The following is a 13,983-nucleotide window of genomic DNA, read 5'->3' as shown; positions in this document are numbered from 1 at the left end:
GAACAAATAAGCATATATATTGAGGATAACAAGAGTCAGGGCTCTCACTGTCAGAGGAGGAAGTTGCATATATGGAAATGGGAAAGGCTAGAATGAACCTTGTGGTGTTTGATTGAAATTGTAGGAATCAGTGTATATTCATGGTTTTTGATGTATATAGATAGATAAGCATAGATCAAAATGTGTGTACATACACATATGTGTGTGTGCATGCATGTGTGTGTATATGCATGTATGTATATCCCAGCTGTGTTCACAAAGAGACTTGGAACTGTAATACCCCTGTAGCAATGAGCATATCTACCACCCAAAACTTGGTTTCTAAATATAGTTCTTCACTGAAAGGAACCAGGGCTCCTTGGGAAGATGGTTGGTTTGAGGGTTGGGGCAGGCAAAATTCACAGTGAGCCTTGAACATGTAGTTGTACCAGAAAGTAAGGAAGTATTCAAACTTCTTCTTTTGACATGACTCAAGCTTCTTTATTATTTTTGTGCAAATTTACAAAGCAAATTTGTTTTAGATTCAACAGTCTGTGCACATTTGATTTCATGCCCCGATTACCATCCCCAACCATAAAAAACTCTCCTCCCCTCCCGTCCCTGTGACTACCCCCTCCCTGTGCCCATCTTAACCATGCACTCCTGTCTGTCCAGCTTTCCCTCTGTGTGAATGCTGCCCCTGGTGTCTCATGGCTGATTGATTTAAGGGGTGCACCTCCCTAGAGTAGGTGGGTACATTACCCTGGGATAGGCATTCTACATGTCGGTCTTTCTACTGTTGGGCTGAGAGCCAATCCATGGAAGTGAGTCCATTTCTAGGCCCGAAGGGTAACCTGGGGCCATAGTCTCAGGGGTTTCTCCAGTCTCTCTCCAACCAGTAATTCTGGTCATTTTTGTGTTTTTGAATTTTGTTCCACATTTTTCCTCCCACTCTATCCAGGATCTCCAGTTTTGATCCCTTTACGAGTGGTTGGGATTGGTAGCTGGGCACCATCTAGATCTTCTGGTCTTGGGGTCATGAAGGCTGAGGTCCTTGACTCAAACTTCCTTTGATGTGAGCATGTCAAAAGAACAGAGGAGCCAACTTGAAGGGACTCCCCCTGGCCAAATCAGGTAATTTGAGGCTCAAAATAATTAATGATAGTAATGATAACAACCCATTGACTAAAAATAGGACTCAATGAATCCATATTGATATTCATACATACATGTATACTGCACAAACATGGGGAGATAGCTCTTACAATAGAATGCCCAGTAATTAATGTAGAAGGAAGGATGCAAATATTTTAGTAGCAATTGATTGAGATAAGACTCATTTACCAGGTGCTAAAACTAAAACCATTGTGTGAAGGCTTTGGGGACAGGATATTTACATAAAATATCTTCCTGGTAAAATGGTACAGCACTGTGGAAAACAATTTAGCACTTCCTCAAGAAGCTGAACATAGAACTACCATAAACAAACAAACAAAAAAAAATTAAAACTAAACCTGTTGCCATCATGTTGATTCTGGCTCATAGTGACCCTATAGAACAGAGTAGAACTGCCCCATAGGATTCCCAAGGCTATAAATCTTTATGGAAGCAGACTGCCACATCTTTCTCCCAAGGAGGGGCAGGTGGGTTCAAACCACTGACCTGTGGTTAGAAGTCAAGCACTTAACCACTGCACCACCAGGACTCAGAACTACCATATGACTCAGCAGTCTAAATCCTCGGTATATACCCAGAAGAAGAGAAAGCAGAAACTCAAATGGAAACCTGTACACCAGCATTCACTGCAGCCTTTTTCACAACAGCCAAAAGGTGGAAACTGAAAGGTTCATCAACAGATGAATGGATAAACAAAATGTGGTACATACACACCACCACCCTCCAAAAGAAAAAAAACTCACTGCCGTCGAGTCGGATCCAATTCATAGAGACCCCTCCTTGGGTTTCCGAGGCAGTATCACTACAGAAGTAAATTGCCCAACCTTCCTTCCGAGGAGTGGCCGGTGGGTTTGAACTGCTAGCCTTCTGGTTAGCAGTCAGATGTCTTCTTGTTGTTGTTGTTGTGTGCCATCGAGTCGGACCCGACTCATAGCGACCCCCCCTGGGTTTCCGAGGCAGTATCACTACGGAAGTAGATTGCCCCATCTTCTTTCCAAGGAGTGGCTGGTGGGTTTGAACCGCCAGCCTTCTGGTTAGCAGTCAAGTGCCTTAGCCACTATGCTACCATAGCTCAGATGTCTTAGGCACTACAAATACTATTCGGCCCTAAAGAGAAATGAATTCCTGATGCGTGCCACAACATGGACGAAGCCTGAAAACATCATGCTGAGCAAAATAAGTCAGTTGCAAAAGGACAGACACTGTATGATCTTACTTATATGAAATAAGGAAATATATAGAAACCAAAGAGGATTAGTAGTTACCGGAGGTGGAAGGGGGAAAGGGGTTTTTGCTTAGAGGGTAGTGAGTTTATGTCAATGGCAATGGAGTAATTTGGAGCCGAATAGAGAGGTTGTATACCTTCAAGAATGTGATTAATGCCACTGAATTATACATGCAGAAATTGTTGGGGAAAAGAAATCTCCCCACAAGATACTTACTAATTGCAAAGGGAAGAAGAGGAATTTGTGGTAGAGAAACATGAATCAAGTCTTCAAAGGTAACATCACCAGTAATAGGACAAACTGGCACGTGCCTCCTGATAATGATGTGCTGAGAAGGACACAGCGACACTTCTGTGATGTTCCTGCCAAAGACTCAAACCCTGAATCTCATCGTGAGGAAACAGCAGATAAACCCCCATTGGGGAGCAGTCTACAAAATAACTGGCCTGTAATCTCCATAAGTGTCAAGGTCAGGAAAGACCAAGGTAAAGAAGACTCAAGGGATAAGACAACCAACTATGACGAGTATTTCTGGATGGATCTTTGTGCTTATTATCAAGGACATTATTATTGGAACAACTGGCAATATTTGAATCTGAAGATTGGAAGATAGCAATGTATCAACGTCAATTTCCTGTTTTTGATGATTTTATTGTGGTTATATAGGAGAATGCCCTTGTTTGTAGGAAATACACACTGAAGTATTCAGTGGGAGGGGGAGGTAATGGGGAATCAGGCTGGCAACGGACTCTCAAATGGTTCAGAAAACAATCCCTGTGCAAACAAAGAGAGATAAAGCAAATGTGTTTAAATATCAGCGTTTGGGGATTCTGGGTGAAAGATATATGGGAACTCTTTGTACAATGCTGGCAACTTTTCTGTAAGTTCAAAATCATTTCAAAATAAAAACGTTATTCAGATCAAAATGGAACCATATAATGTCAGGTAGTGATAAGTGATGTGTGGGAGATAAAGGGGGTAGGGAAACAGAAAATGAGAGGGCAATACTATTCTAGATGGTGTGGCCATGGAAGGCCTCTCCGGGGAGGGGACATTTGAGCAAAGACCTGAGTGAAAGGAGGGACTGAGCTCCGTGGATGTCTAGCAGGAGAGCATTCCAGGCGGAGGGACCCGTCAGAGAAAAGACTCAGAAGTGAAGCCAGCTTTGCATGTGTGTTAGTCTCTATTGCTGTGAGACAAATGACCACAAACAATGACTTAAAACAACACACATTTGGCTCCCAGTTCTGTAGGTCACAAGTCTGGCACAGTGCAGCTAGGCTGTCTGCTCAGGCTATCACCAGGCTGAATGCAAGGCTCAGTTTTCATCTGGAAATTCTGGGGGAAAATCCACTTTCCAAATGTGTTTTTCTTGTTGCCACCATTCAGTTCCTTGTGGTTGTAGGCCTGAGGTTCTCGTTTCCTTGCTGGCTGTCAGCTGGAGGCTGTGCTCAATTCCTAGAGGCCACCTATGTTCTTGACACGTGACCCCTCCATCTTCAAGCCAGCAGGGGAGCCTTGAAGCCTTCTCATGCTTCAAATCTTTCACTTTCTCTTCTGTCATCAACCAGAGAAAACTCTCTGCTTTTAAAGGACTCATGAGATCAGGTCAGGAGCACTCAGGTAATTTCCCTAGCTTAAGGTCACCTGTGTCATATAACATAACCAGATCATGGGAATAAACTCCATTGTCTTCACAGTCTAGGAGATTACATAGGATGTGTAGACTGGTATGGGGGGCAGAAAACCTTGGGGGTCATCTTAGAATTCTGCCTATCACAGTAGGAGGTTTGAGGAATAAGGAAGCCAGCATGATTGGAGAAAAGTGATGGGGTGAGGGGTAGGAGGGAGCAGAGTGAGAAGCAGAGAGACACATATGTACTGAATTCCTATTGGTGGGTGTTGTGGATTGAATTGTGTCCCCCCAAAATATATGTCACCTAAAATATATTTGCAAATGACGTAGCAGCTTCCTTAACTGGACCTTTTATTGGTTGAGGGCAGGGGAACGGTAGCTCTTACAGCTGCTGCCTCCTGGGCTGGGTACTTAAGGGTCTCCTGAAACAATTGTCTAGTGAGGGAGTAAACAGAGGCCTCCAGAGAACTCCTCAGCTTAAGAATCCAAAAACCTTAGGTCAGGATTCCTTTCCTACTAGGAATACCAGTCTCTTAATACTTAAGCATTCATTTCAGTGGCTATCAACATAAACCTGTACCAGAGTCGACTCTGACTCGTGGCAACCCCATGTGTGTCACAGTGGAATTGTGCGCTGTAGGGTTTTCAGTGGCTAATATTTTGGAAGTAGGTTACCAGGCCTTTCTTTCAAGGCCCTTCTGGGCAGATTAGAACCTCTAACCTTTTGGTTAATAGCTGAGCTCATTCACTGGTGTGGATATCAACATGTACTTTTTTTTTTTTTAATATAGTAATTGATAGTATGAATTGGCTTTATTTTTGAAAAAATAAGTCAACTTAAAGAAAAATATTAAGTAAATTGCATGAAGAAGACAGAGTGCAGATAGAAGGAAGTGCTGTGAAACACTGTTGTAATGGAAAACCCTTCCTTTGAAAGCCTAAGCAGTGGCTGTGTAGGGACAGGGGAAAGCAGGGCCCTGGGACTCCAGGAGGGAACTTGGGGAGGAGCTGGAGGATATGGATGTCACATTTGGTGGTTGTAATCATGAAGGGCACACAGTTCTTTTTGATATTAAATCATATTTAGATATTAAAAAGGGTGTTTCTCTCACTATGTTACTTGACGCTCAGAGCAACTTTGTGAAATATAAGACAACGAGGAGATACCCCATCATTTTATGGAGGGAAACAGAGGCACACAGATGGGAAGCGATTTGTCCACGGTGAATGGGGGAGCAGGACCAGCCTCAGTGGTGAAGGCGGGGCCATGTGCTGGGGAAGATGTAGAATTGGTTTTGGAGTCTGTGGGTTCAGGACTCTCACAGTACTTTCCTAATGAACAACCACCGCCCGTTAGCATTTATTGAGCGCTTACTGTGTGCGGCCTGTCTGGTTGGACACTACACTTAACCTTGTGGGAAAGGATGTGCCATTGTCTCCCAGGAAGTGTGGAGGGCAGAGTTTATTGATTCACGGTGTCTGTGTTACTAGAAACTTGCATTCGAGTGTGGGAGAGGGAAGGCAGAGAATAACCACGAGAAGACAGAAATGAATGAGACAGTTTCACCTAAAGGTAAATGCCAGGAAGAAAACAAGAGGACGATATGATTTGATGGCTGGAAGCAGAGAGGGGACTGCTCCATATGAGGCCATCAGGGAAGCCCTCTTTGAGGAGGTAATATTTGGGCTGATTTTGAATCTGGGCCTTTGAATTTGAGGATCCTGCTCATGACTCCAAACCTACACATTCTCCGCCTCAAGTGGAGAGCAGAATGCTTTTGCCCTGGACACCTCGCTCCTTTGCTGAAAGTTCTGGAGTCCAGGACCTAGGAATGGAAGGATGATAAAATATACAAGCGGGAAGAGGTCCTCCCCCCGGAGCTGCCCTGCACAACCCAGCAGTTCCTTGTCCTTGGCCTGCAGTGTCAGTGGGATGCCTGTCCTTGGCCTGTAGTGACAGTGGAGCTCCTGGCGTGTACAGCATTTGGAGGTCTCTCTAGGGGGTTGCCCTGGCCCAAAGAGGAGATGGGCTCTGCCAAGGGCTGCAACTTACAGCTGTGAAAGTTTCTGGCCTCAGGGGTGCCCAGTTGGGGGATAAATGGTGCCTTGCACACCACTGAGGGGCTAGGGCACCAGGAAGAAAGGGTGTCTTTTTCTAGTATATACAAAGACGTGTAATGGACTAGTGGCAGTCCTGAGCCTGCTGGGTGGTGGTCGCAGAGATGAGACTGGGTGGCCTGCCCTTTCTCCAGTCTGCTACCCCCTTTGTCCTGCCAGCCCCACGGCCAGGTGGGTGGAGCATCAGCACCACTTGGGGATGGATGCCTTCCTTGTCTGTGACCAGGGCCCATTTGCAGGCCTTAGGGGATGGTGAAGGGGAAGGGAAGGGAGCGGGCCGGATTCCCTGGGGTCTTTGTGGAGCTGACAGGCTGAGAGGTAGGCAGGCCAGGGGCGGGGCTGTCCCAGAAGCTCCTTATCTCCTCCAGGCCAGTGTCAGTTCCTGTCCCTGGCCGGCGCACAGGCTGGAGCTGGAGCTGCCAGCCGAGACTGGGGACCGCAGCAAATTTGCATTTATATTGGAGGCTTCTGTTTCCTGGGCCAGGGGGAGGAGGGGCGGCCACCTCAGGGTGGGTAGAGGAGGGGCTTGCAGTCCTGTCCTGCTGGGACAGGAGAAGTGGCCTGTGGGCTGGGCCTGCCTGGCCCAGGGAACAGTGGCACAGAAGGTTCTCTGGGCACACGGCCGGCCCTGACAGCCGCCCATCCACCCTCCCAGCCATTCGCCAACATCAGCTGGGGGTTGGCTCTGCCCCACGGCCCTGGGAGGAAGGTCAGAGGCTTGTGCTAGCAAGGGGCAGGCAGGCAGAAGCACGCCTATGATTGAGTGCAACTGTGTGTCTTCCCATCTTACCCTTGTCTCAATTGCATCAACTTCAGCTAACCCAGCACCCCGTAAAGCTGCCTCCCAGTAACACATAGGATACTCATACGTCTGAGAGATGCCATCTGTACTTTTGGGACAGAGGGATTGGATACCTGTGTTACATCTGATTTCTGGAGAACTGAAGGAGGTTACCATGGGCTGCTCATGGCACCATTAGGATTGGTCTTGTGATGAGTTAGAATCATGTTTCATTTTATGGTGAAGTCCATGGTCATGACCAGATTCAGACCAGGTTCTCTCCTGCCTTTGGGGATTGCAACTTCTCCAGTCTATGATGTCCCTTAACGGGGAGGGAATGGAAAGAAGGAAAGAAGAAGGGAAGGAAAGGGGAAAGGCAGGTGGGAGGAGGGGAAGGAAGTATGGAAGAAAGGAATAGAAGGGATGGTTGGATGCGATGAAGGAAGACAGGAAGGGAGGGAAGGATGGTGGGAGCAGGGAAGGGAAGTGGAGTAAAAGAATAAAAGTCAAGACAAGAGGGTACCAAGGAGAAGACTTGAGATGTCTTGGCTACCCTTAGGCACCCAATGTTGTTGGGATTCTCTGCTCTGTGACCTTCCTGGCCAATGTATGAGTGGTTCTCTCTCCCCATCTCCCTGTTCCTCACCCCACAGCTGAGGGCCCTGACCTCCAGTGGCTGGCTAGGCTCTGCTCCAGGTGGGGAACCAGCGATGCTCTGGTCAGGGCTCCAGGGAGTAGAGGTCAGGTCTTCCTCATGATCCCTTTGCTCAGCTCTAGGGAGCAGGCTTTACCTCCGTTCCTTGGTGCTTTGCTGGAGGATGTCTTGCTCCTTGAGTCCATGGTCCTGGTCACTCCCTTCCCCCACCCCTCCAGATGGAGGTCTTGGCCCCATTCCCTGCCTATGAGTGTGGGCCTACAGCTGACAAACCTCCTGGTCCTGGCTCTCTGTCCAGCAGAACAAGCCCTCCCTGTCTGCCACCAAATAGTCAGGACAGCCTGTTCCACCTGTCAGACTGGACTGTTGCCCAGCTTAATCTGGGGGAGTGGGGACCAGCCCTGACAACCAACTGCCTGGGTTCAAACCCTGGCTGTGCCTCTTCCTAGCTGTGTGCCTTTGGGCAAGAACCTTTGCCTCTCTGAGCCTCTGGTTCTTCATTAATAAACCAAACTCACTGCCGTCGAGTGGGTTCTGACTCATAGCGGCCCCTGCTTGGGTTTCCGAGGCGGTATCTCTACAGGAGTAGTTGTGTGTCAACTTGACGGTACTAGGTAACCAGAACACTCAGTCTTCCTTCTGAGGAGTGGCTGGTGGGTTTGAACTGCCAGCCTTCTGGTTAGCAGTCAAATGCCTTCGGCACTATGCCACCAGAGCTCCTACCGTTAATAAATGGTCATAATAATAGAACCTGCTTCTTGGATTATATGAGATCATTCAGGGAAAGTGCTTGGCTCAGTGCCTGCATATAGTAAACACTCAAGACATATTAGCTCTTATTATCCTAGCTCTACCTTTCAATGCCTGTCCTGGCCTCCTAGGGATGTCATGTTCCAGAGACCTGTCCCCACACCTCGTCCATTAACCCTTTTATGCTTAGTGTCTCCTGAAATGACTGTTTCAAACATGTAAAATTGAACCCTGCTACTATTACTGTTACTGCTACTTCTCCTACCTAACACTTAAGAAATGCCTGTGATGAGCCAGGAGTCCCTGGTGCAAATGGTTCATGTGCTCAAATGCTAACCAGAAGGTCGGAGGTTCCAGTCTACCCAGAGGCACCTTAGAAAGAAGGCCTGACAGTCTATGGGAAAAAAAAAAAAAAAAACAGTCATTGAAAACCCCTTGGAGCACAATTCTACTCTGATATATTCATGGAGTTGCCATGAGTTAAAGTTAACTTGACCAACTGTGGTTTTTTGTTTTTGGTATGGTTAGCCAGGTACTGCTCAAAGAAGCAGTGTTAAAACACGGCTCCAAATCCTTGACACTTCATTAGGAGGTGGAGGTCTATGTCCCCTCCCCATGATTACTTCCGTGAATAAAAGGTGGTAGAAGGAATACCAGGTGACTTCCAAGGAGCCATGAGATATGGCCATGCCACTCTGCTTGGGTCTCAAGAGCACTCACTCTTGGAACCCAGTCGCCATGCTGTGAGGAAACCAGAGACCAAGGAGAGGCCACAGGTAGGTGTTCCTGCTAATAGCCTCAGCTGAGCTGCCAGCTGACAGCTAGTATCAACCGTCAGACATGTGAGGGAAGATGAGCTAGGTGATTCCAGCCCCTAGCCTTCAACTCTTCCCAGCCAGAGTCCCAGACATTGTAGAACAGAGCAAGGCCTCTCCTCCAGGCCCTGTCCAAATCCCTGACCCAGAGAATCTTAGAACATAAGGAAATGGTTATTTAACAGCACTGAGTTTTGGGGTTTGATATGGAGCAGTAAATAACTGGAACCCCCACACTGATTAATTTAATCTTTACAGCAACAATAGGTATTAGTTATTATTATCCTCTCCATATCATAGATGAGGAATTTAAGACTCAAAACACTTAATCAAGTTGCCTGAGGTCACAGAGCTCATCAGAGGCAGAGCTGGGATTCGTGCCCATGAGTCTGACTCAAAGCTGTGCACTTTGAAGATTTAAGCAGGGGCCACTTGCTGCAGGGCCTGATGGGCGAGAGAAGTGACTGGATGTCATCCCAGTGGGCGCTGCTGGAGGGCCCAGAGGTAGGGTTGTGAGATCAGGAGAGGACACTGAGAAGCTCCCATGGGTGCAGCATGGAGGATGGGTAAAAAGGGCCTGGAGGCAGTCCAGAAGGACGCCACCCACCATGGCCCACTGTCCTCTCTTGCCTTTCCCCTCAAAGCCACGAGGACAGATGTAGAAGCTCTGGTCACAAGCCCTCATGAGCTCTGCAGCTCTCAGAGTTGGCCTGGCCAGGGACACCAGCCAATTACTTTGGGCTGTGCCCTCAGGTGGGCAGAGCTGGGCAGCCAAGGCCAGGAGCCTCAGGGCCAATGTGGATAGGAAATAAGAGACCCAGGAGAGTCCCCTACCCCATACCTCAAGGTAGGATAAAGAACTCCAAGATCACCTGTGCCGACTGGATTGATTGGGTTTGGAATGGGTTGAATGGCAGAGCGCCCACAAGCACAGTGGCATGAATGAGACAAACACTGATTTCACTCTCTTGTAAACATTCGGGAGGCCGGCAGTCCTAGGCTGGTATGACGGCTCCTTGATAGTATACTGGCTCCCAAGGATCCAAGCACCTTTTGTCTTCTTGTGCCGCCGTGCTCAACACCTCATGATCCAAAAGAGCTGCTTAATCTCCAGCCATTGTGTCTGCATTCCAGCCAAAAAGAAGGAGAAAGAGGCAAAGAATCTTGCTCCCCTCTTTAAGGATTCTTCCCAGAAATTGCACGTGGTACTCTGCACACCTCCTCTTGAACAGAATGCACACACATGGCCATGCCAAACTGCAAGGGCAGTTGGGAAGTATGGCCTCTGTGCTGGATGTCCAAGTGCAAGTTATACCTGGGGGTTCCGACATGGAGAGAGAGGGAAATAATGGACGTGGGGAACCACCAGCAGGACCAGCCACACCTGCCAGCCTGGCAGCCAGAGCAAGCAAGCATTCTGAAACATGGAATGGATATTTTAGCTCCCACTGCTCCCATGATAAAGACTGAATTCTCCTCCAGCCCTCAGGGCTGCCTGATCTCAGCCTGGCCCACCTCTCCAGCCTCATCTCCCCGCCCCAGCGTCATCCTGTCCAATACCCTGCCCAACACCAAATGCAAACCATGACCACTCTGCCTTCACCCTGCCTTCCCTCACTCCCCTCATTGAAGATGCCAAATAATCAGACATAAACATCCTCAGAGGCAGTTAAGGACTCTTGAGGGCTTTATAAGCCCCTACTATTTTGGTCATGTTGTTAGAGGGACCATTCCCTGGAGAAGGATGTCATGCTTGGTAGGGTGGAGGGTCGACGAAAGTGGGGAAGGCCTTCAAAGAGATGGATTGACACAGTGGCTGCAATGATGGGCTCAAGTATAGCAGGGATCATGGAGCTGGCGCGGGATCGGGCAGTGTTTCGTTCTGCTGTGCATGGGGTCGCTATGAGTCAGAAACGACTCGACGGCACCTAACAACAACAACTATGTGTGGGCACTGTGCCATGGGCTTGGCATACATTTCTCATTTTAATCCACACAACAGCCACATGAAAATGGTAAAATTGGAAGTTCCTTTTACACATGAGAAAACCGAGGCCAGGGAGGCCACAGAGCATGTACTGGGAGGAACTGTGTTGTGTTTAAGAAATGACTTCTATGGAGATGGTGGTGCTTTACAGGCTGGAGAACACTTTTCCTTCCACTATCTCATGTAGCTGTGGTGACTATGCCCCTTCACAAATGAGGAAAAGGAGGGTCAGAGAGGGATAGTGATTTCCCCAAGATCACACAGCCAGAAGGTAGCCATGCTCGATTGGAATACAGGTTTGCCTGCCCCTTCCTTGCCTTCTGATACCTGCCCTGTCTGTCTCCACTGAGGTGACTGAGGATGGGCCACTCATCCCTCTGTAGTCCTGGCGAAGGTGGCAGGGATTCCAAAGCCTAACTTTCAGATAAGGAAACTGAAGACTTTGAGGAGGAGGAACCTGTCCAGGGTCCCACACTCTGATAGGAGCAGCACTGGGAAGGGACCCAGGTCTCTTGACTCTGAGTCCACAGCTCTTGAGGTTCTTGTACTTTGCTCATTCATTCAACAAATAGTTATTGAACACTTACAGTGCTAGCCTCTGGGGACATCCAGATGAACAAAACAGACAAAATTCAGTACCTTCCTGGAGCTGACATTCTAGGGCGGGGCAGTGGAGGTGGGACCAACAATGACCAAACTGTCAATAGCCATTGTCTCCCCTCTTTATTTCTTTCCTTCAACAAATATTTATTGAGAACAACTATTTCCATAAGCAGACATGGTCCTGATTCTTTTGAAATGAGAGAGCCCCCAAAACCAAACCCATTGCCATCAACCATTCCAACTCATAGCTACCCTATAGGACAGAGTAGAACTGCCCCCATAAGGTTTGCTAAGCTGTACATCTTTACAGAAGCACACTGCCACATCTCTTTTCTGTAGAGCAGTTGGTGGGTTCAAACTGCTGACCATTAGGTTAGCAGCCAAGCACTTAACCACTGTGCCACCAGGGCTCCGTGGACACTGAATGAAGAGACATTAAGTTCCGATTGTGATAAGCACTGAGCTGAGAAGAGAACAGGAAAGGTTGGAAGGCTAGGGGTGGAGCATAGTCAACTTTTGATTTGAGGTGACTGGGGCTAAGACCTGAGGGTGAGAAGGGGCCAAGTAGGGTGTTCCAGGTGGAGGGAACAGCCAGTGCAAAGGCCCAGAGGTAGGACTGAGCTTAGTGTGTGGGAGGGACTGAGAGAAGGCCAGAGTGGCTGCAGCAGGAGGGAGGGGGCTGGAGGGAGGCCAGGAGCCAGGGAGGGGTGTTGAATAGAGAGAAGGGCTGACCAGCCCCCTATTGGGGCGCTGCTCAGGAGGCTAGTCATCCCTGCATCTGGGGGTTTCCCAGCCAGACCCCCAGGGGAGGGTGAGCACCTGCTGGCCTGGTACTGCCTGCCTGTGCAGAGATAAAGCTTCCCCTACTAAGACACCCCCCTCCCCCCACCGTGGTCTCTCCACCTGCATGGGAAGGGCATTGTGTGCTGGCTCTGGAGGCCACACCTGGCACTCTCACCAGCCTGCTGGCAGCCCTGATTTAGGGGCCTCATCCCGGCTGGCTCCGGGACTTGGTCCTTGAAGTCTACCAGCTGGGACAAGGCTGGCTGAGGAGGAGGGAGCAGGCCCCGGTGGTGGCCAGCGCAAGGAAGAAGACCCCCTCCCCGTGGCAGCGCTGGCTGCCCACTGGACCAAGAAGGAAGTGCCACAGAATCTTTGAACTCCAGGTCTCCCTTCTCTTGCCGTCCTTCTCTGGGTGGCAGAGAGCCTGGGGCTCAGGTAGGAAGCAGGGTTCAAGGGCAGGTTTAGCTGCTATGTTAGACCTTCTCTCTCAGTCTCTGGGCCTCAATTTCTTCATCTGTACAATGGCAGGGTTGACCTGGAAAAACCCATGAAGTAGACTCTGGAGCCAGACTGCCTGGGCTCAGATCTTCCCCTTACCATTTAGTGAATGTTTGAAATTAGCTAAGTTACTCCACTTTTTGACGCCTCAGTTTACCACCCTCCAACTGGGCGTATAATGTTGTTATTTGCCATCAAGTCGGCCCTGACTCCTAGCGTGGCTGGAGTCCTGGTTAGCAGTCAAGTGTCTTAGGCAGTATGCTATTGGGGGTATAATAATAGCACCTATTTCAGAGCTTGGGAAGATTATGGGAGTTACTGTCTCTCAACTGAGAATAGTTCCCGCCCCATGGTAAGTGCTCTGTATTAGAGTTACCACGGGTTGTTATTGTTATTCTAGTCTTTTAAGAACACTGCCTTGGAAAGCCTCATGGAGATAACCGAGTCCATTTACTTGCAAACTTTTTGGTCTTTGTTTTTTAACAGAGAAGCTCTGCATTGCTCAAGAGAAATTTTACTCAGAGGCCCAGCTGTTTGAGAGGGATGGAAGGGGGGGGCGCCGGCCCCACCTGCTCCCCGTCTCTGTGTTTGCCATCCCCAAGGGGGATACTGGAACAGAGCTTGAAAACGCCTGCTCAGTTTGTCCCCTTGATCTCACAGTCAGGGAAACCGAAACTCAGAGAGGGGCAGAGATCAGCACAGGCCCCACAGGGAACGAATGGCCTAGCCTGGCTTAGAACCCCACAAGACAAGGGACAGGGGCTAGGAGAAAAGCGAGGACCAGAGGCGGCTTAGGGGACTGGGTGCATTGTGGCGTCAAGTCATTACCATGCAAATGACATGTAAATTGATGCAAAACAGCATGTTTTATGCTAATTTGCTGAGTCGAGAGCTACGACATTTTTGGTAATAGGGCAGCAGCCTGGTCCCTGGGCATTGCCGAACACGCGCCCCTTTTTTTCTTTCTTTCTTTCAT

The sequence above is a fragment of the Orycteropus afer genome, unplaced genomic scaffold, assembly GCF_000298275.1.
Source record: "Orycteropus afer afer isolate SDZICR_OR568_19922 unplaced genomic scaffold, OryAfe1.0 scaffold00020, whole genome shotgun sequence".
In the NCBI taxonomy this organism is placed as follows: domain Eukaryota; kingdom Metazoa; phylum Chordata; class Mammalia; order Tubulidentata; family Orycteropodidae; genus Orycteropus; species Orycteropus afer.
Note: the sequence above shows the minus strand (reverse complement) of the source record.